Source organism: Macaca thibetana, chromosome 4 (genome assembly GCF_024542745.1).
Source record: "Macaca thibetana thibetana isolate TM-01 chromosome 4, ASM2454274v1, whole genome shotgun sequence".
NCBI lineage: Eukaryota > Metazoa > Chordata > Mammalia > Primates > Cercopithecidae > Macaca > Macaca thibetana.
The window spans coordinates 104,286,860-104,307,056 of NC_065581.1; the positions used below are offsets into that span (position 1 = coordinate 104,286,860).

At 46.3% G+C, this 20,197-nt stretch overlaps 1 non-coding gene across 1 annotated transcript; it reads left to right on the forward strand.

Annotated features, from left to right (window-relative positions):
* Nucleotides 1–15,302: 15,302 nt before the first annotated feature.
* On the forward strand, nucleotides 15,303–15,407 carry LOC126954009 (U6 spliceosomal RNA). Its single transcript, XR_007725473.1, has one exon. It is a non-coding gene; the product is annotated as a U6 spliceosomal RNA (small nuclear RNA).
* The last annotated feature ends 4,790 nt before the right edge of the window (nucleotides 15,408–20,197 follow it).

The following is a 20,197-nucleotide window of genomic DNA, read 5'->3' on the forward strand; positions in this document are numbered from 1 at the left end:
AGGGAGAGTGAAAACTGCTGCAGTCCCACTCTCAATTTCAAGCCCTTGAGAAAACAAATGGCAATCTGAAGTGTAGCTCATTCTGAGCCCACGCTGCTGGCTGGAGGCACTGTAGCCACTAGGGCCCCCGCACCCAGAGGGGTGCCCAAGGGCCTGCACTTAGGCCTTCCCCAACTGATCACACAGCTGCAGGGACAGGCAGGAAGCAGGGAGCAAGTGTTGGCTGGCTTCCCAGCCAATCAGAGCTCATTAAACATGAAGAAAAAGGAGACACATAGTGCTCTTGCAATTGACCGATGTTTTAAAAATTACTGTATGCTGTGGAGTGTGGTGGCTCAAGCCTGTAATCCCATACTTTGGGAGTCCCAGGCAAGAGGACTACTTGAGCACGGGAGTTTGAGACCAGCCTAGTCAACATAATGCGACCCTGTCTCTACAAAAAATCAAAAAATGGCCAGGCGCAGTGGCTCACACCTGTAACCCCAGCACTTTGGGAGGCCGAGACAGGTGGATCACCTGAGGTCAGGGGTTCAAGACCAGCCTGGCCAACACGGTGAAACCCCATCTCTACTAAAAATAGAAAAATTAGCCGGGCAGGGTGGTAGGCGCCTGTAAACCCAGCTACTTAGGAGGCTGAGGCAGGCAATTCTCTTGAACCTGGGAGGTAGAGGTTGCAGTGAGCCGAGATCGCACTACTGCACTCCAGCCTGGGCGACCAGAGCAAGACTCCGTCTCAAAAAAAAAAAAAAAACCAATCAAAAAATTAGGTGTGGTGGCACATGCCTATACTCCTAGCTACTCGGGAGGCTGAGAAGAGAGGATTGCTTGAGCCCAGGAGTTTGAGGCTGCAGTGAGCCATGATAGAACCCCTGCACTCCAGCCTGGATGACAGAGAAAGACCCTATCTCAGAAAAACAAAACAAAGACTCTAAATGATAGGATATATGTTAAGATTAGTCTTATTTGGGCCGGGCACGGTGGCTCACACCTGTATTCCCAGCACTTTGGGAGGCCGAGGCGGGCAGATCATCTGAGGTTGGGAGTTCGAGAGCAGCCTGACCAATATGGAGAAACCCCATCTCTACTGAAAATACAAAATTAGCCAGGCATGGTGGCACATGCCTGTAATCCCAGCTACTCGGGAGGCTGAGGCAGAAGAATAGCTTGAACCCGAGAGGCAGAGGTTGCAGTGAGCCAAGATCGTGCCATTGAACTCCAGCTTGGGCAGCAAGAGCGAAACTCCATCTCAAAAAAAAAAAAAAAAAAAAAAAAAAAATGTCTACAGAGACAAGTATGTTCATTGCAGGATTATTTGTGATAGCAAAGAAATCGGAGAGAACTTGGAAAATAGTTAAAAATACCTTCCATGATATACTATGTAAGCTTTTTTAAAAAAAATACAGGGTCGGCCGGGCGCGGTGGCTCAAGCCTGTAATCCCAGCACTTTGGGAGGCCGAGACGGGTGGATCACAAGGTCAGGAGATTGAGACCATCCTGGCTAACGCAGTGAAACCCCGTCTCTACTAAAAATAACAAAAAATTAGCCGGGCGAGGTGGCAGGCGCCTGTAGTCCCAGCTACTTGGGAGGCTGAGGCAGGAGAATGGCGTGAACCCGGGAGGCAGAGCCTGCAGTGAGCCGAGATCGCGCCACTGCACTCCAGCCTGGGCGACAGAGCGAGACTCTGTCTCAAAAAAAAAAAAAAAAAAAAAAAAAATACAGGGTCTCACTCTATCACCCAGGCTAGTGTGCAGTGGTGTGATCATGGCTCACTGCAGCCTCAAACTCCAGAGCTCAAGCCATCTTCCCACCTCACCCTCTCAAGTAGCTGAGACTACAAGGCCTAAACCACCATGCCGGACTCTTTTTTTTTTTTTTTTTTTTTTTTTGTAGAGACAGGGTCTTGCTGTATTGCCCAGGCTGGTCTCAAATCCTGGGCTCAAGTGATCCTCCTTGCCTTGGCCTCTCACAGTGCTGGGATTACAGGTGTGAGCCATCATGCATGGCCTGTAAACTTTAGAAAGAGGAGAGGGAGGTGCTCTTTTTTATGGATATGGAAGAATGTTAATGACATGTTGAGTAAAAGAAGAAAATGACAGATTTTTTTTTTTTTTTTTTTGAGACGGAGTCTCGCTCTGTCGCCAGGCTGGAGTGCAGTGGCGCCATCTCGGCTCACTGCAACCTCTGCCTCCTGGATTCAAGCGATTCTCCTGCCTCAACTTCCCAAGTAGCTGGAACTACAGGCACATGCTACCAAGCCCAGCTAATTTTTGTATTTTTAATAGAGACGGGTTTTTACCATTTTGGCCAGAGTGGTCTCGATCTCTTGACCTCGTGATCTGCCCGCCTCGGCCTCCCAACGTGCTGGAATTACAGGTGAACCACCATGCCCGGCCAACAGATTTATGTATAGTGTAATCTCATTTTTGTCAAGAAGAAAATCATGTCTGTATCTGGGTTGTGAATAGAAAAGGTCTGGGAGGCCGGGCGTGGTGGCTCAAGCCTGTAATCCCAGTACTTTGGGAGGCCAAGGCAGAGGGATCACTTGAGCTCAGGAGTTCCAGACCAGCCTGATCAACATAGTGAGACCCTGTGTCAAAAAGAAAAAAAAATGTTCTGGGAAATACAGAGGTAATAGAGGTGACCCCTGAGGTATATCAGATAGAGACAAGAGAGGGACTTTTTCACATTATACATATGTGTGATGTTTGAGCACCTATGCTTTCGCAGCCCTTTCCCCTCATGCAGACTAAAAACAGTCATTACCATGGCCTAAAGAGAAGTCCCCCTAGAGGAGCTAAGTTATGCTTAGCTGGTGTGAGAGCCTAGACTTACACACGTTGCCAATCCCTCACTTTCTCTACATCTTTTTATGGCTTAAAAAAAAGGGAAGAGAAGAAATCCTGGTAAAAATGACCCCAAAGTAAATATGGCATTTGGTTACAGAATCCAAAGCCTCTTTTTTTCAAGTTGCTGAACTGTCAACATGGTATTTTAAGATGTCGCTATGAATATATGTAGGCATTTCCCTCTAATCATTGCACATGAGGGCCTGAGAAATAGCAGGAGTCAACTGTCTGGATCTACCGCTAAGGAAACTAGGGCAAAAAGAAAGGGTGGCTTACTCAAGGCTATTGGGCTTTAGAATTGTTTTTGGGTTCCACTTTCTAAATTATTACTACCAAAGGTCAAATAGGCAAAAAAAAAAAAAAAAAAAAAAAAAAAATCAGAAACCATCAAGGGTTGAAATCCACAAGGTCTGTGCTTTACAGAATTGTATTCATTTAAATTATCAGGCCCTGCCCTCAACCTCACCCTTTAGTCCTTAGGCTGCTTAAGTCCCTTTCTCAAGAGGCCACATGGGTCCCAAGCCTGGGATGGAGGCCCCTGTGTTGCACCCCCATGGCAGCTTGCTCTGTCCGTGGAGACTTTTATGAACTGAGTTGGTTCCCCTCCAAATTCGTATATTGAAGTCCTAACCCTGAGTACACTTTGGAATGAGAATATGTGAAGATAAGACCCTTAGCAGGTAACTGAGGTTAATTGAAGTCAAGGGTGGGGCCTTAATCTGATAGGGCTAGCATCCTTATAAGAAGAGGAAGAGGCCTGGCGCAGTAGCTCACGCCTGTAATCCCACTTCTGGCAGCTGAGGAAGTCGGCACATCACTTAGGTCAGGAATTTGAGACCAGCCCTCACAACATGGCAAAACCCCATCTCTACTAAAAATACAAAAATTAGCTGGGCATGGTGGTGGGTGCCTGTAATCCCAACTACTTGGGAGGCTGAGGCAGGAGAATCACTTGAACCTGGGAGGAGGTTGCGGCGAGCCAAGATAGCGCCACTGCACCCCAGTTTGGGCGACAGACTTCATCTAAAAAAAAAAAAAAAAAAAAAAAAGAGGCCGGGCGAGGTGGCTCACACCTGTAATCCCAGCACTTTGGGAGGCGGAGGCAGGTGATCACCTGAGGTCAGGAGTTCGAGACCAGCCTGGCCAACATGGTGAAACCCCATCTCTACTAAAAATACAAAAAATTCGCTGGGCGTGGTGGCGCGTGCCTGTAGTCCCAGCTACTCAGGAGGCTGAGATACACGAGAATCGCTTGAACCCAGGAGGCAGAGGTTGCAGTGAGCAGAGATCATGCCACTGCACTCCACCCTGGGTAACAGAGTGAGACTGTGTCTCAAAAATAAAGGAAGCAAGACTAGAGACTAGGAGTGTGTGTGCACAGAGGAAAGGCCGTGTGAGGACACAACGAGAAGGCGGCCACCTGCAAGCCAAGGAGAGAGGCCTCAGGAGAGACCAAACCTGTCAGCACCTTGAACTTCCAGCCTCCAGAACTGTGAGAAAAATTCACATTACCTAGGAAGTTGACTCAGAAAGAAAAAATTTGATTGTCTAAGCCACCCAGTTGTATTTTATAACAGCCCAAGCAGACTACTAGAGACCCTACTCACAAGCAGCTGTAATTGCCTTTTTCTTTGTCTATTTCCCTAGCTAGAATGTAAACTCCTGGAGGGCAGGATCGTGTCTGATCACTATACCTCCAAGTGCCTAGCACTGTGCCTGGGACATAGTCAACTCTCAACAAATACTTGCTGAAAGAATACCTGAGTTGTTAGACACCAATGTTCCATTCCCTTTCCTTTTTGTATAGATAAAAAAACTAAAGGGTTAAAGGTTGAGAGCAAAACCATCCCTAAATGAATGGTGCCTTCTGGAATTGTCCCTGCATCACACATACTGTTATAAGGGAATGATCCAAAGGCAGGCAGCTAATTCATGGCAGGCCCACACTACACTCACTCTGCAGTAATAATAATAATAAGAATATCACATAGCCATAAAGTTCTCTTTAGCCTTCCTCTTTCCACAGTTGCCTTGGTCTTCTTGGGCTGCTCTAACAAAATACCATAGGCTGGATGGACTGAGCAAGAGAAATTTATTTTCTCACAGTTCTGGAGTCCAAGATCAGGGTGCCAGCATGGTCTGTTTCTAGTGAGGGCTGTTTCCCTGGTTTGCAAATGGTGGCCTTCTTGCTCTGATCTTCCCAAACTCTAGCATCCCTGGGGGCAGGAGCAGGCTACTCTGTTATCTCTTCTTATGAAGGGCTTTAATCCCATCATGAGAGCCCTATCCTTATAATCTCATCGAATCCTAATTACCGCCCAAAGCTGTAACTCCAAATACCATCACACTGGAGAATAGGGGGAACATATGAAGGACACAATCATTTAGTCCGTAAAAATAATGTTTTCAAATTTTGGTTTCCTGTTTGCCCTTGATGACAGGCCTGAGAGAGGTGGAACAGGTCCACCCCATTTTTACACAGATGACAACAATAAATGTCCAGAGAGATTACATGGTTTGTAATTCATTCCTTCATTTAACACATAATTATTGAAGGCTTAATATGTGCCAGGCACTGCAGGATTCTGCCTTCCCTTTTGTTTAGGTTTTTTTTTTTTTTTTTTTGAGACGGAGTCTCGCTCTGTTGCACAGGCTGGAGTGTGGTAGCACGATCTGGGTTCACTGCAACCTGGCCTGCCGGGTTCAAGCAATTCTCCTGCATCAACCTCCTGAGTAGCTGGGACTACAGGTGTGCGCCACTGTGCCTGGCTAATTTTTGTATTTTTAGTAGAGACGGGGGTTTCATCATGTTGGCCAGACTGGTTTCGTTGTTTTTGTTTGTTTGTTTGTTTGTTTGTTTGAGATGGAGTCCTGCTCTGTCACCCAGGCTGGAGTGCAGTGGCGCCATCTCAGCTCACTGCAAGCTCCGCCTCCTGGGTTCATGCCACTCTCCTGCCTCAGCCCCCAGAGTGGCTGGGACTACAGGACATGCCCGGCTAATTTTTTGTATTTTTAGTAGAAACGGGGTTTCACCGTGTTAGCCAGGATGGTCTTGATCTCCTGACCTTGTGATCCGCCCGCCACCGTCTCCCAAAGTGCTGGGATTATAGGCATGAGCCACTGTGACCAGCCTGGCCAGACTGGTTTCAAACTCCTGACCTCATGATCTGCCCGCCTTGGCCTCCCAAAGTGCTGGGATTACAGGCATGAGCCACTGCACCCGGCCTCTGCCTTCCTTTTTTTTCCCCCTAAAGAAAGTGACTACCAGCTGGGCACAGTGGCTCATACCTGTAATCCCAGCACTTTGGGAAGCCGAGGTGGGCAGATCACCTGATGTCAGGAGTTCGAGACCAACCTGGACAACATGGTGAAACCCCGTCTCTACTAAAAATACAAAAATTCGGCCGGGTGCGGTGGCTTACACCTGTAATTCCAGCACTTTGGGAGGCCGAGGTGTGCGGATCACGAGATCAGGAGATCAACACCATCCTGGCTACCATGGTGAAACCCTGTCTCTACTAAAATTAAATACAAAAAATTAGCCAGGCGTGGTGGCAGGTGCCTCTAGTCCCAGCTACTCGGGAGGCTGAGGCAGGAGAATGGCTTGAACCCAGGAGGCAGAGCTTGCAGTGAGCTGAGATGGTGCCACTGCACTCCAGCCTGGGTGACAGAGCGAGACTCCGTCTCAAAAAAAAAAAAAAAAAAAAATTAGCCAGGCATAGTGGTGGGCGACTGTAATCACAGCTACTCGGGAGGCTGAGGCAGGAGATTCGCTTGTACCCAGGAGGCGGAGCTTGCAGTGAGCCCAGACCATGCTGCTGCACTCCAGCCTAGGCGACAGAGCGAGACTATGCCTCAAAAAAAAAAAAAAAAAAAAAAAAGAGAATGTGACTACAACCTGGACAACATGGCGAAACATCGTCTCTACAAAAAATACAGGAATTAGCTGGGTGTGGTGGCCTGAGCCTGTAGTCCCAGCTACTCAGGAGGCTGAGGTAGGAGAATCAGTTGAGTCTGGGAGGTTGATGCTGCAGTGAGCTGTGATTGTGCCACTGCACTCCAGGCCGGGCAACAGAGCGAGACTGTCTCAGAAGAAAACAAGAATGTGACTAATGTAACTTTGCTGCTCCTTGTGGACTTGGCCATTTGCATTCATTTTTTCCTCCCTCTAGCTCTGTTGTCCTGCAGACAGCAGGCGGTGGCAAATGCTGTTGTACTTGTTAGCCGTGCAGTGCAGGAGGTATGAAGTCACACAGATGCGGATTTGAATCCAGGCTCCAGCATGTACTAAGTAGGTGACCTTAGGATAAACTACTTAAGCTTTTAGTTTCCATTTCCTTATTCACACCATGGGGCAACCCCACCCTACAGGGTAGTTTTATACGAGGCACTTCTGGTTAGTACTGGTACAGTGGCTGGCATAAGGTTAGTTCAATAAAGGGTAGTTGTTATTTATATTGGTCATGAATGAGGCAAGTGAAATGTTGAAATAATTAGCCCAGACACATTAAAAGAATTTTGATTATTTTTTTCTATTCATACAAAACAATACCAAAAACCAACCCAAAACTATGCTTCTAGTTTAGCAGCAAAAGCACAAAGGTTCACATGAGCAGCCCCAATGCTTTCCGGAAGACACCTGTAGAGGACCACTTGACATTCACACTCCAACTGAAAAGTGACACAAACATCGCTCTATAATTCTGAAACATGTCTAGAGTGTGATGGTCCCTAAGCCACATTCTCCGCACCCCCCACCCTGCCCCTTAAGGAAAGGCACGATGAGTCCCGTCCTTCTCTAGGACAGGTTCTAGTAGCCTGCATCACATGTGCACGTTGGTGGCCCTAGATCCCTGGGCTAAACAACCAGGTCAGTGGAAAGCAGAGGCAGTGTGTGCAAGTCTCGGTTCATAGATCTGTGTGTATGAAATAGCTATTTTTATAATTTACTTGCTATTTTGAGTCCTATCCTTTTGGAGTCCTCCCCAACCCCAGGGACTTCCAGGGGCCTCTGCCCTCCGGGCATCTGTCCACTGGGGTTCTTGCAGAGCCATCCATCACTGGCTCACCATGCCCTGCAGGCAGCAGCTCTGCCATGCCCAACCAGGGACAAGGTCATCTCTTTGCAAGGCTGCCTAGAGCAGGGATATGTGATGCAAATGCCTGCAGGGAGCAGGCAAGGAGAGCTCGTAAGTGAACCACGCAGTTTGCCTCCTAAATACGTAAGAACACTCTTCACCTTTACAAAGAAATACGCTAGCTCCATGTTTCCTTCAACGTGAGCCATCTTTAGTCTCTCTTTTGTTTCCCCATTTATGGGAAAAATCTTGGATAAAGAGGGACATTCCTCTATTGCCTAGAAAACAGCAGTGCCAGTGTCATGAATGGCAACTAATCTTTGGTCTCAGCGTAGGGACACAGCAGGGACTGATGGACACTGTGACAAGCTGAAGCACCCACTCCTTCTCCAGTGCAGGCAGCCATTTGATGCCATGAGGGACTGAACCCAGTATGGCCAAATTTACCAATTCTTCAAGAGAAGACAAAATCTGAATTTTTATGTGAAATTGCCTAGTTTTTAAATCCTGAATGACTGAAATTCACATGGCCAAACAAAGCCCAGCTGCAGGTCAGATCCAGCCTAAAGTAACGCATTTGTGACTTGGGACCTGGCTGCGGCCCTCAGCCACGTCTCCAGAAACAGTCCTGCCTGCTAGGCAGGTCTCTGGAAAGCCCGCCACCTGCTCAGCCCACCACCCCACCCAGAAACCTTCTGCTTTTGCCTGTGGCTCAAATACTTTCCCTGCTGGGATTTAAGCTTTTAGAAACAAAAGCTTGGGGGAGAAAAATAAGCTTGAGCTTATTTCAGCTTTCTGCCCCATCTCATCCCTTCACTAAAAAAATAAACACAGATTGGAAGTATCTGGTCAGAGGCAGGAAAGGGAAAGGGGAAAATACCAGAACAAAAGTATAGATTAATACCTTGAGCTGGGCACGGTGGCTCACGCCTGTAATCCCAGCACTTTGGGAGGCCGAGGCAGGTGGATCACTTGAGGTCAGGAGTTCAAAATCAGCCTGACCAACATGGTGAAACCCCATCTCTAGTAAAAAAAAAAAAACAAAATTAGCCGGGTGTGGTGGCACGCACCTGTAATCCCAGCTAGTTGGGAGGCTGAAGCAGGAGAATTGCTTGAACCCGGGAGGCGGAGGTTGCAGTGAGCCGAGATCACGCCATGGCACTCCAGCCTGAGCAACAAGAGCAAAACTCCATCTCAAAAAAAAAAAAAAAAAAAAAAATTATCCTGCTCCACATACTTACTGAACATATTTGATCTGAGATTATTTACGAAAATATTGTAGTAAGGAAATCCCAATTCAGCCAAATAATCAAAAACATTCAATTTTTACAGTAAAATATATGTATCTAACACAGCATCTTCCCTTTTTATTTTTTATATTTCTTAAGGGTCAGTGTCTCTGTCATCCACACTGGAGTGATTATAGCTCACTGTAGCCTCAAACTCGTGGGCTCAAGCAACCCTTCTGCCTAAGTCTCCTGAAGTGCTGGGATTACAGGCATGAGCCACCACGCCAGGTCACCACTGTCTTAATAATATATTAGAATGTTCACTTTTACTAGCATAGTACCTTGTTTATTGATTCTGCCAGGGGCAATTTCTAAATTGAATAATAAGGTTTTTGAAAAAATGTTATAAATTTGATATACCAAAAGGAGTTTAGTACCTTGAAGGCTTATCTGCCGAGTTAATAATAAACATATGATACTAGTTATTACTGAGTCATTACTGATTTAAAGGACCAAGGCAACACAACCCCTATGCTCTGGGAAGATGATAAATTTGGGAGCAGAAAGTTCAGGTTCAAATTACCTTTGTTTCATCATTTTCTTCGGTGGTGGGAGAGAGATGCTGATCTCAGTGTGATACTGATTTAGGTGGTCAGGAGTGGGGCAAGAATAGTAGAAATCCACCAGATGAAAATCCTTCAAATAACCGGCCGGGCGTGGTGGCTCAAGCCTGTAATCCCAGCACTTTGGGAGGCCGAGACGGGTGGATCACGAGGTCAGGAGATCGAGACCATCCTGGCTAACATGGTGAAACCCCGTCTCTACTAAAAAAATACAAAAAACTAGCCGGGCGAGGTGGTGGGCGCCTGTAGTCCCAGCTACTCGGGAGGCTGAGGCAGGAGAATGGTGTGAACCCAGGAGGTGGACCTTATAGTGAGCTGAGATGGTGCCACTGCACTCCAGCCTGGGCGACAGAGCAAGACTCCGTCTCAAAAAAAAAAAAAAAAAAAAAAAAATGGCCGGGCGCGGTGGCTCAAGCCTGTAATCCCAGCACTTTGGGAGGCCGAGACGGGCGGATCACAAGGTCAGGAGATCGAGACCATCCTGGCTAACACGGTGAAACCCCGTCTCTACTAAAAAATACAAAAAACTAGCCGGGCGAGGTGGCAGGCGCCTGTAGTCCCAGCTACTTGGAAGGCTGAGGCAGGAGAATGACGTAAACCCAGGAGGTGAAGCTTGCAGTGAGCTGAGATCCGGCCACTGCACTCCAGCCTGGGCGACAGAGCGAGACTCCGTCTCAAAAAAAAAAAAAAAAAAAAAAAAAAAAATGACAAAAGATTTGGGTTCCTTTCCCCCAATAAAATGAAAATAATGTTTTAGAAGAAAGTAATAGAATCAGCAGAAACCAGTGGCATATGTGTGGTGAAATTCATAACGAATATTGGGACAGACATGGCACATATGTTTTGATCCTCTAAGACTCAAACATTTGGTATTTCTTGAATTATCTTTGTGGAGATAATGAAGTTTTCAAATGACATATATAACAAAATATATTACATCCAAATTGATAGCCAATGATTTAATAACATTTAATATTAAAACAATTAAGACACATAAAATGTACAGCATCTATAGCCTGCAAATTCTTCCGGGGATATTATGATCCTAGCTTCAGTAAATAAATGTTATACTTATGGAAGCTGCATTGATTAGGCCTTGACATTAGATAAGTAAGTAAATTACTTCAGGTATCAAAGGCTTCTCTACTCTAGGCTGGAATAAGTGAATGTGCTTTCCCAATGCCTATGTTCTCAGATAATTTTTGCAGTGATGGAATTCGGCTCATATCAGCAGTAGAGAGAGGTGAGCAAGACCACTTAGTACCTAAATATAGGGCTGAGAATTCATGCAGCTGGCAGGAGAAGATGAGACCTCTTTGGAAGATGGCTCGGGTAGCTTTAATGTGAACAAAGCTTCCAAAATTAAAAATGTTTAGTCATTGTAGCTACAAAATCAACAAAATAATAATGAAAGAAAAAAACACGGGGCCAGGCGCAGTGGCTCATGCCTGTAATCCCAGCACTTTGGGAGGCCAAGGCGGGCAGATCACGAGGTCAAGAGATGGAGACCATCCTGGCCAACATGGTGATATTCCATCTCTACTAAAAATACAAAAATTAGCTGGGCATGGTGGCACGCACCTGTAGTCCCAACTACTTGGAAGGCTGAGGCAGGAGAATTGCTTGAACCTGGGAGGAAGAGGTTGCAGTGAGCCGAGATTGCGTCTCTGCACTCCAGCCTGGCGACAGAGTGAAACTTGATCTCAAACAAACAAACAAACATGTATTGAGCACCTCTGATTGAAAGCCTTTAGTCCTTTGGGGACTAAGAAACGGATAAGCAAGGTCCCTGTCCTCATAGAGCCATCGTCTAACCGAGGAATCAATCATGAACACCGAAACTGTGATGTAAAGCAGAAAGAAGAGGCCCACAGTGGGGGGAGCACGGAGCTCGAAGAGATCAGGAAGATTCCATGGAGGAGGGGCTGAGCAGGATTCTGACCCACGAAGGCTGGGCGAAGGGCACTCTGGGCAGGGAAAATTGCGGGCAGCAGCTGAGGCAGGAAACTGCAGGCCATATTTGGAAACCTATAAATAGCCCTTCTGAGTGAAAAACAGAGAGCACTGAAGTTAGAGGGAGGGCAGAAGTAACAGGTAAGGCCAGGGAGACAGGTGGTGAACAGATTGAGGCCTTCTTCCAGTCTGAGCCACACATCTTCCGAAACCTGGCAATCAGCCTGGTGCTTGGCTATTTCATCGACTACACATGTGACCACTGGCAGCCACAAACAAAGAAGACCCCGATCCAAGAACTGGAGCTCTGCTGCTCTCCGCAAGTGCTCGTCTCTCAGACTGCTTATCTCCGACTCAGTGACACAGTGGTAACCCAGAATTGGGAAGATGCCAGGAAGAGGGATAGGGACAGAAACATAGAAATGTAACCAGTAACTGACCACTGCCCTCTACAGTCTTATACCCCCACATGGCTTCCAAGAAGCCCAGTTTTTAGCTGTTGCGGGGGAATGCCTAATGATACTAGAGCAGGGCCACATGTTTGTGTAGGCAAAGGAGAAACTGCCTTAACACAGCAAGAAATTTAACAAGGAATAAAACAAATGAAGAATTCTGATCCTGCTGGGTAACAAGAGATCATCCACAAGAAGCAACTGTTAGTTTAAAATTTCATGGCATTGCTGAGGGCGGTGGCTCACACCTGTAATCCCAGCACTTTGGGAGGCCAAGGTAGGCGGATCATGAGGTCAGGAGATTGAGACCATCCTGGCTAAAACAGTGAAACCCCATCTCTCTTAAAAAATATAAAAAATTAGCCAGGCATGTTGGCAGGTACCTGTAGTCCCAGCTACTCCAGAGGCTGAGGCAGGAGAATGGCGTGAACCTGGGAGGCGGAGCTTGCAGTGAGCCGAGATTGCACCTCTGCACTCCAGCCTGGGTGACAGAGCGAAACTCCATCTCAAATAAATAAATAAATAAAATTTCATGGCCTTGATGCAATAGGGCTAATAGCCTCTGGATGGATTTCTCACCTTTGCATGTTTTCCCTTTTTTTTTTTTTTTTCCTGTTTGAATTTCAATTAGTCTTAGCCTAACAGTGGCTTTTTTTTTTTTTTTTTTTTTTTTTTTTGAGACAGGGTCTTGCTCTGTCGCCCAGGCTGGAGTGCAGTGGCATAATCTTGGCTCACTGCAACCTCTGTCTCCTGGGTTTAAGTGATTCTCCTGCCTCAGCCTCCTGAGTAGCTGGGACTACAGGAGTGTGCCACCACGCCCAGCTAATTTTTGTATTTTTAGTAGAGACGGGGGTTTCACCATGTTGGCCAGGCTGGTCTCAAACCCCTGCCCTCAAGTGATCCACCCGCCTCAGCCTCTCAAAGTGTTGGCCACTGTGCTCGACCCAATAATGGCTTTTTATAGCCAACCAAAACACTTGGAATACACAAAAGCTCTAAAATAAAAAATACAGTGCTACTATATTGTAAGCATTTAAGAGACCCTTGATAAGCACATAAAACCCCATGATAATGCCCTCATCAAAAATATGAGTTCATTTTATTTATTTTGAGACAGTGTCTTGCTCTGTCACCCAGGCTGGAGTATGGTGGTGTGATCATGGCTCACTGCAGCTTCAACCTCCTGGGCTCAAGTCATACTCCCACCTCGGCCTCCTGAGTAGCTGGGACTATAGGCACACACCACCATGCCTGGCTAATTTTTTTGATTTTTTGTAGAGACAGAGTCTCACTGTGTTGCCCAGGCTGGTCTTGAACTCCTAGGTTCAAGTGATACCCCTGCCTTGGCCTTTCAAAGTGCTGGGATTACAGGCATGACCTACTATATCTGGCCAAAAATAAAATTTGTTTTTTTTTCTTTTGAGATGGAGTCTCGCTCTGTCACCAGGCTGGAGTGCAGTGGTGCAATCTCGGCTCCCTGCAACCTCCACCTCCTGGGTTCAAGTGATTCTCCTGCCTCAGCCTCCCCAGTAGCTGGGACTACATGTGCCCACCACCATGCCTGGCTAATTTTTGTATTTTTAGTAGAGACAGGGTTTCACCATGTTGGCCAGGCTGGTCTCGAACTCCTAACCTCAGGTGATCTGCCCCGCCTTCGCCTCCCAAAGTGCTGGGATTACAGGCGTGAGCCACTGTGCCTGGCCAAAAATATAATTTTAGATGTGATGCAGAATTGACAACTGGCTCCCATTCCCTGCCTAGCCCCTAAACAGGGCGGGTAGAGGGAGGTCTTAGAGCGGAGGCCAAGGCCATAAAGGTGGGGAAAAGGCATGTGAACTTGTTTCAGAGAGAGAAGAGGTGAGGGGTAAATCTCGTCCTAATTATTCTCCCAGCTGAATCTGGCCAACTAACTGGGACATTTCCCGAATCGCTAATGTTATCCTGCAGCTTTGGCATTCAGAATTGTCCCCAGTAGCCGGGGCACGGTGGCTTACACCTGTAATCCTAACACTTTGGGAGGCTGAGGAGAGAGGATCACAAGGACAGGAGTTCAAGACCAGCCTGGCCAATATGGTGAAACCCTGTCTCTACTAAAAATATAAAAAGACCTGGGCATGGTGGTGCGTGCCTGTAGTCCTAGCTACTCTGGAGGCTGAGATTGAAGAATCGCTTGAACTGGGTAGGCGGAGGTTGCAGTGAGCTGAGATCGCGCCACTGCACTCCAGCCTGGTGACAGAGCAAAACTCTGATTCAAAAACAACAACAAAAAAAGAAAACAGGATTTTTAGCCGGGCGTGGTGGCTCATGCCTATAATCCCAGCACTTTGGGAGGCTGAGGCGGGTGGATTACCTGAGGTCGGGAGTTTGAGATGAGGCTGACCAACATGGAGAAACCCCGTCTCTATTAAAAAAAAATACAAAATTAGCTGGGCATGATGGTGCATGCCTGTAAACCCAGCTATTCAGGAGGCTGAGGCAGGAGAATCGCTTGAACTGGGAGGCGGAGGTTGCAGTGAGCTGAGATCACGCCATTGCACTCCAGGTTGAGTAACAAGAGTGAAATTACGTCTCCTAACAAAAAAAAAAAAAAAAAAAAAAAAAAAGATTGTCCCCAATAATATTTAACTTGGGGTCGACCACCACCACCAGGTGGCATCAGATCACAACTGAGTCCGGCATGAATTTATTTAAAAATTTTTTGTTAGAAGACAGGGTATTGCTATGCTGCCCAGGCTGGTCTCAGACTCCTGGGCTCAAGCGAGCCACCCGCCTCAGTCTCCCAAAGTGCTGAGATTACAAGCCTGAGCTGCTGTGTCTGGCCTGGCATGAATTTAGATAGGGCGGTTAACTCCCAAATTCCTCAGAGCTAGCTAGACTGACCCACAATGGTCATTTTGTTGTTAACCCAGCAAGAAATTGTAACCTTCCACTTCATATGACTGATTTATTTGGATCTCAGTTATAATTACAATTACAATAGGATTTACTGTATTAATTTATAACCAATAATTGATGAAAGTACTCTCTTAGTAAACTAAAGGCCAAAGAACATTAAATTAGACATTGTGCTAATTATTTTGTGCTAATTATACATATATATTATATATATACACACACAGAGTGCTCGCTTTGGCCGCACATATACTAAAACTGGAATGATGCAGAGATTAGCATGGCCCCTGCACAAGGATGACACTTTTATTTAACTTGGCAAAAAAAAAAAAAAAAAAATTAAGAAAACCAATACACACACACCCCTCATAGCTTGAGTTTATTTATTTTTTGAGACAGGGTCTTACTCTGTCACCCAGGCTGGAGTGCAGTGGTGCAATCTTGGCTCATTGCAACCTCCACCTCCCAGGCTCAAGCAATTCTCCTACCTCAGCCTCCTGAGTAGCTGGGATTACAGACATGCGCCACTACTGCCTGGCTAATTTTTTTTTTCTATTTTTAGTAGAGATGGGGTTTCACCATGTTGACCAGGCTGGTCTCAAACTCCTGACCCCAAATGATCCACACTGCTTGGCCTCCCAAAGTGTTGGTATTACAGGCATGAGCCACTGCACTCAGCAGAGTTTATTACATTACTGAAATTTTCAGGCTGGGCATGGTGGCTCACACCTGTAATACCAGCACTTTGGGAGGCTGAGACTGGAGGACCACCTGAGCCCAGGAGTTCAAGACCTGCCTGGACAATAAAGTGAGACCCCATCTCTACCAAAATTACACAAATTAGTTGGGCATGGGCGTGTGTGCCTGTAGTCCCAGCTACTCAGGAGGCTGAGGTGTGAGGGTTGCTTGAGTCAAGGCTTAGTGAGCTATGATCATGCCATTGTACTTTAGCCTGAGCAACAGAGTAAGACCCTGTCTCAAAAAAACCCAAAAGAGACAAAGTAAAAATGAAGGCCGGGCATGGTGGCTCACATGTGTAATCCTAGCACTTCGGGAGGCTGAGGTGAGAAGATTGCTTTAGCCCAGGAATTTGAGATCAGCCTGGGCAACATGTGGAAACCTCGTCTCTACAAAAACTTACAAAAATTAGCTGGGTGTGGTGGTGTGTGCCTGTAGTCTCAGCTACTCGGGAGGCTGAGGTGGGAGGATTGCTTGAGCCTGGGAGGTCGAGGCTGCAGTGAGCTGTGATCACACCACTCACTGCACTCCAGCTTGGGAGACAGACTCATACCCTGTCTCAAAACAAAAACAAAAACAAACAAACAAAAAAAACAGGAAAAGATGGAAAAAGGTACTAGAGAAAAGTGAACTAGGGTGGGCGTGGTCGTTCAGGCCTGTAATCCCAGCACTTTGGGAGGGCAAGGAGGGTGGATCACTTGAGGTCAGGAGTTTGAGACCAGCCTGGCCAACATGGTGAAACCCTGTCTCTACCAAAAATACATAAAAAAAAAAAAATTTAGCTGGGCATGGTGGCACCCGCCTGTAGTCCCAGCTACTCAGGAGGCTGAGGCAGGAGAATTTCTCGAACTCGGGAGACAGAGGTTGCAGTGAGCTGAGATCACACCACTGCACTCCAGCCTGGGTGACAGACTGAGACTCTGTCTCAAGAAATACAGTGGAAGGACTTAGTAAAATTTACCACTGGTAGCTGGGCATGGTGGCTCACACCTGTAATCCCAGCTCTTAGGGAGGCAGAGCCAGGAGGATAGCTTGAGCCCGGGAGTTCGAGACTTGCCTGGGCAATATAGTAAGACCCTATTCTCCACAAAAAGACAAAGAAAAAGAAAAAAAATTTACCTCTGGTAAAACTAGTTCTTGGACCCTTCAAGGTGACTTATTATTTGTTTTCTGTCAATATCACCCTGTGTGTTATGTTTTTCAGGTAGGAGAGGCTTGATGAGTAGGAATTATTTTCAGTTTCAAATAAATCTCATTTTGCTTTTCATTCCTCTGAAAATTAGCAATACAGGGATGAAAAGAATTGTGCCTGTCTTGCACTATTGTGCACTGTTCTTGCACTAAGAATAGTGCTTCACATCATAAGCACTGTATGTGTTGCCATTATTAGTAACCTTTGCAGTGATGATTGTGCTCATGGATTACCCAGACACACTCTCCCTCTTGCTGCCATCCCCGCCCCATTCACCCGTCTAACACAGGTACTATATGTCAAACACGCACCATTCTGTGGCTACTCCTTGAATGGTTCACTGAACATTTTAGATGGCTTCACGCTTACAGAGTTTCTTTTTTTCGAGACAGAGTCTCACTCCGTCGCCCAGGCTAGACAGCTTCCCAAGTGGCTGGGACTACAGGTGCACGTCACCAGAGTGAGACTCCATCTCAAATAATAATAAAAAAAAAAAGTGACCCAAAAGAAAGGGGGAAGAGGCCGGGTGCGGTGGCTCATACCTGCAATCCCAGCACATTGGGAGGCTGAAGGGAGGATCACATGAGGCCAAGAGTTTGAGACCAGCCTGGCCAATATGGAAAAACCCTGTTTCTACTAAAAATACAAAAATTAGCCAAGTGTGGTGGCGCATGACTGTAATCCCAGCTACTCGAGTTACTGAGGCATGAGAATCTCTTGAACCTGGAGGTGGAGGTTGCAGTGAGCTGAGATTGCGCCACTGCACTCCAGCCTGGGTGACATAGTAAGACCCTGTCTCAAGAAAAAAAAAAAAAAAGAATTGAGGAAGATTCTTAGTATTTGACAATATGGAATATAAGAGAAAAAATATATAATAAGGGAAAAGAAGGGTGTTACACGCTGATGAATGATAGAGCAAGAAGCAACTGAAAAAAATTGCAGGAATAGATATATCAGGTTAAAAGATTTTAACATATACTTTTCAGAAATTGATAAATTGGAATTATAATTGTAAGTGACCATGCCCACCTCAATTTTTCTGTTTTTGTCTTTATTTATTTACTTATTTATTTTGAGACAGGGTCCCACTCTGTTGCCCAGGCTGGAGTGCAGTGGCGCAATCTCAGCTCACTGCAACCTCTGCCTCCCAGGATCAAGCAATCCTTCGACCCCAGCTTTCCAAGTAGCTGGAACGACAGGCAGGCACCACCATGGCTGGCTAAGTTTCTTTTGTAGAGACGAAGTTTTGCATGTTTCCAGTCTTGAATTCCTGGGCTCAAGTGATCTACCTGCCTCGGCCTCCCAAAGTGCTAGGATTACAGGCATGAGCCACTGTACCTGGCCTGTCTTTCAGATTTAAATTTCTCTTTGAGATAATCTTATTATTGGATCTGTTTAATCCAGTCTGAGAGTCTGTTTTCTAATTGGTGAATTTAATTAATTTTTTTATTTATTATAATTCATTATAAGTACTTATTTCTGCCCTTTTTTATTCTATATTTGTCATTTACTACAGGTCTTGGTCTGTTTTGCGTTGCTATAACAGAATAAGGCTGAGTAATTTATAAAGAGGTTTATTTGGCTCAGGATTCTGGTGGCCGGAAGGTTCATGATTGGGTAGCTGCATCTGGTGAAGGCCTCAGGCTGCTTCCACTCATGGTGGAAAGAGGAAGGGGAATGGGAGTGTGCAAAGAAATCACAAGGCAAGAGACAAAGCAAGGGAGAGAAACCAAGGAAGTTAGACTCTTAACAACCCACTCTCTGGAAAACTAACTCATTCCTGCAAGTGTGAGAATGAGCTCCTGGGAGAGCATTAATCCATTCATGAGAAATCCACCCCCATGACCCAAACACTTCCCACTAGGCCCCGCCTCCCAACACTGCCACATTGGGAATCAAATTTCTTTCTTTCTTTTTTTTTTTTTTTTTCTTTTTGAGACGGAGTCTTGCTCTTGTTGCCCAGGCTGGAGTGCAATGGCCTGATCTCAGCCCACTGCAATCTTTGTCTCCTGGGTTCAAGCGATTCTCCTGGCTCAGCCTCCCGAGTAGCTGGGATTACAGGCACCCACGACCATGCCCAGCTAATTTTTTTGTATTTTTAGTAGAGACGGGGGTTTCACTATGTTGGCCAGGCTGGTCTCGAACTCCTGACCTCAGGCAATTTACCCGCCTTGGCATCCCAAAGTGCTGGGATTACAGGCGTGAGCCACTGTGCCCAGCTAGGAATCAAATTTCAACATGAGTTTTGGTAGGGACACACCATATCCAAACCATAGCACTACACATTTTTCTTTTCCCCTTTCTTCTTTGCATTGGATTGTTGCTTTTTGTTGCTGGCTTAAATGTTAAACATTCCAGTATGCCTGGAACCTGTCTTCAAAGTTCACGTGTATCTGCTACATCACTCCAGGAATTATTATTTTTTTTTGAGATGGAGTCTTGCTCTGTCACCAAAATTGGAGTGCAGTGGCATGATCTCAGCTCACTGCAACCTCTGCCTCCCAGGTTCAAGTGATTCTCCTGCCTCAGTCCCAAGTAACTGGGACTACCAACATGTGCCACCATGCCTGGCTAATTTTTTGTATTTTTAGTAGAGACGGGGTTTCACTACATTGGCCAGGCTGGTCTTGAACTCCTGACCTCAAGTGATGCCTCCCAAAGTGCTGGGATTACAGGCACGAGCCACTGCACCTGGCCCACACCAGGAATTAGATGTCAAAATGTATCATCGACTCCAGTGGATCTAAAACAGGGTATGTGTGTGTGAGAATTGCCTGAAAATTCGGAAAAATGTAGATTCCTGGACCCCACTTTCAGAGACTCTGGTTCAGCAGGTCTGGATACAGCCTTTACTCTAATGCAAGCCCTTGATTTTGATACAAATGTTTCATAGACCATATTGTGCAAATACTGTTCTAATACAACCTCTTCACTTTTTTTTTTTTTTGAGGCGGAGTTTCGCTCTTGTTGCCCAGGCTGGAGTGCAATGGCGCGATCTTGGCTCACTGCAACCTCCGCCTCCTGCGTTCAAGCGATTCTCCTGCCTCAGCCTCCCGAGTAGCTGGGATTACAGGCATGTGCCACCATGCTTGGCTAGTTTTGTATTTTTAGTAGAGATGGGGTTTCTCCACGTTGGCCAGGCTGGTCTCCAACTCCCAACCTCAGGTGATCTACCCGCCTCGGCCTGCCAAAG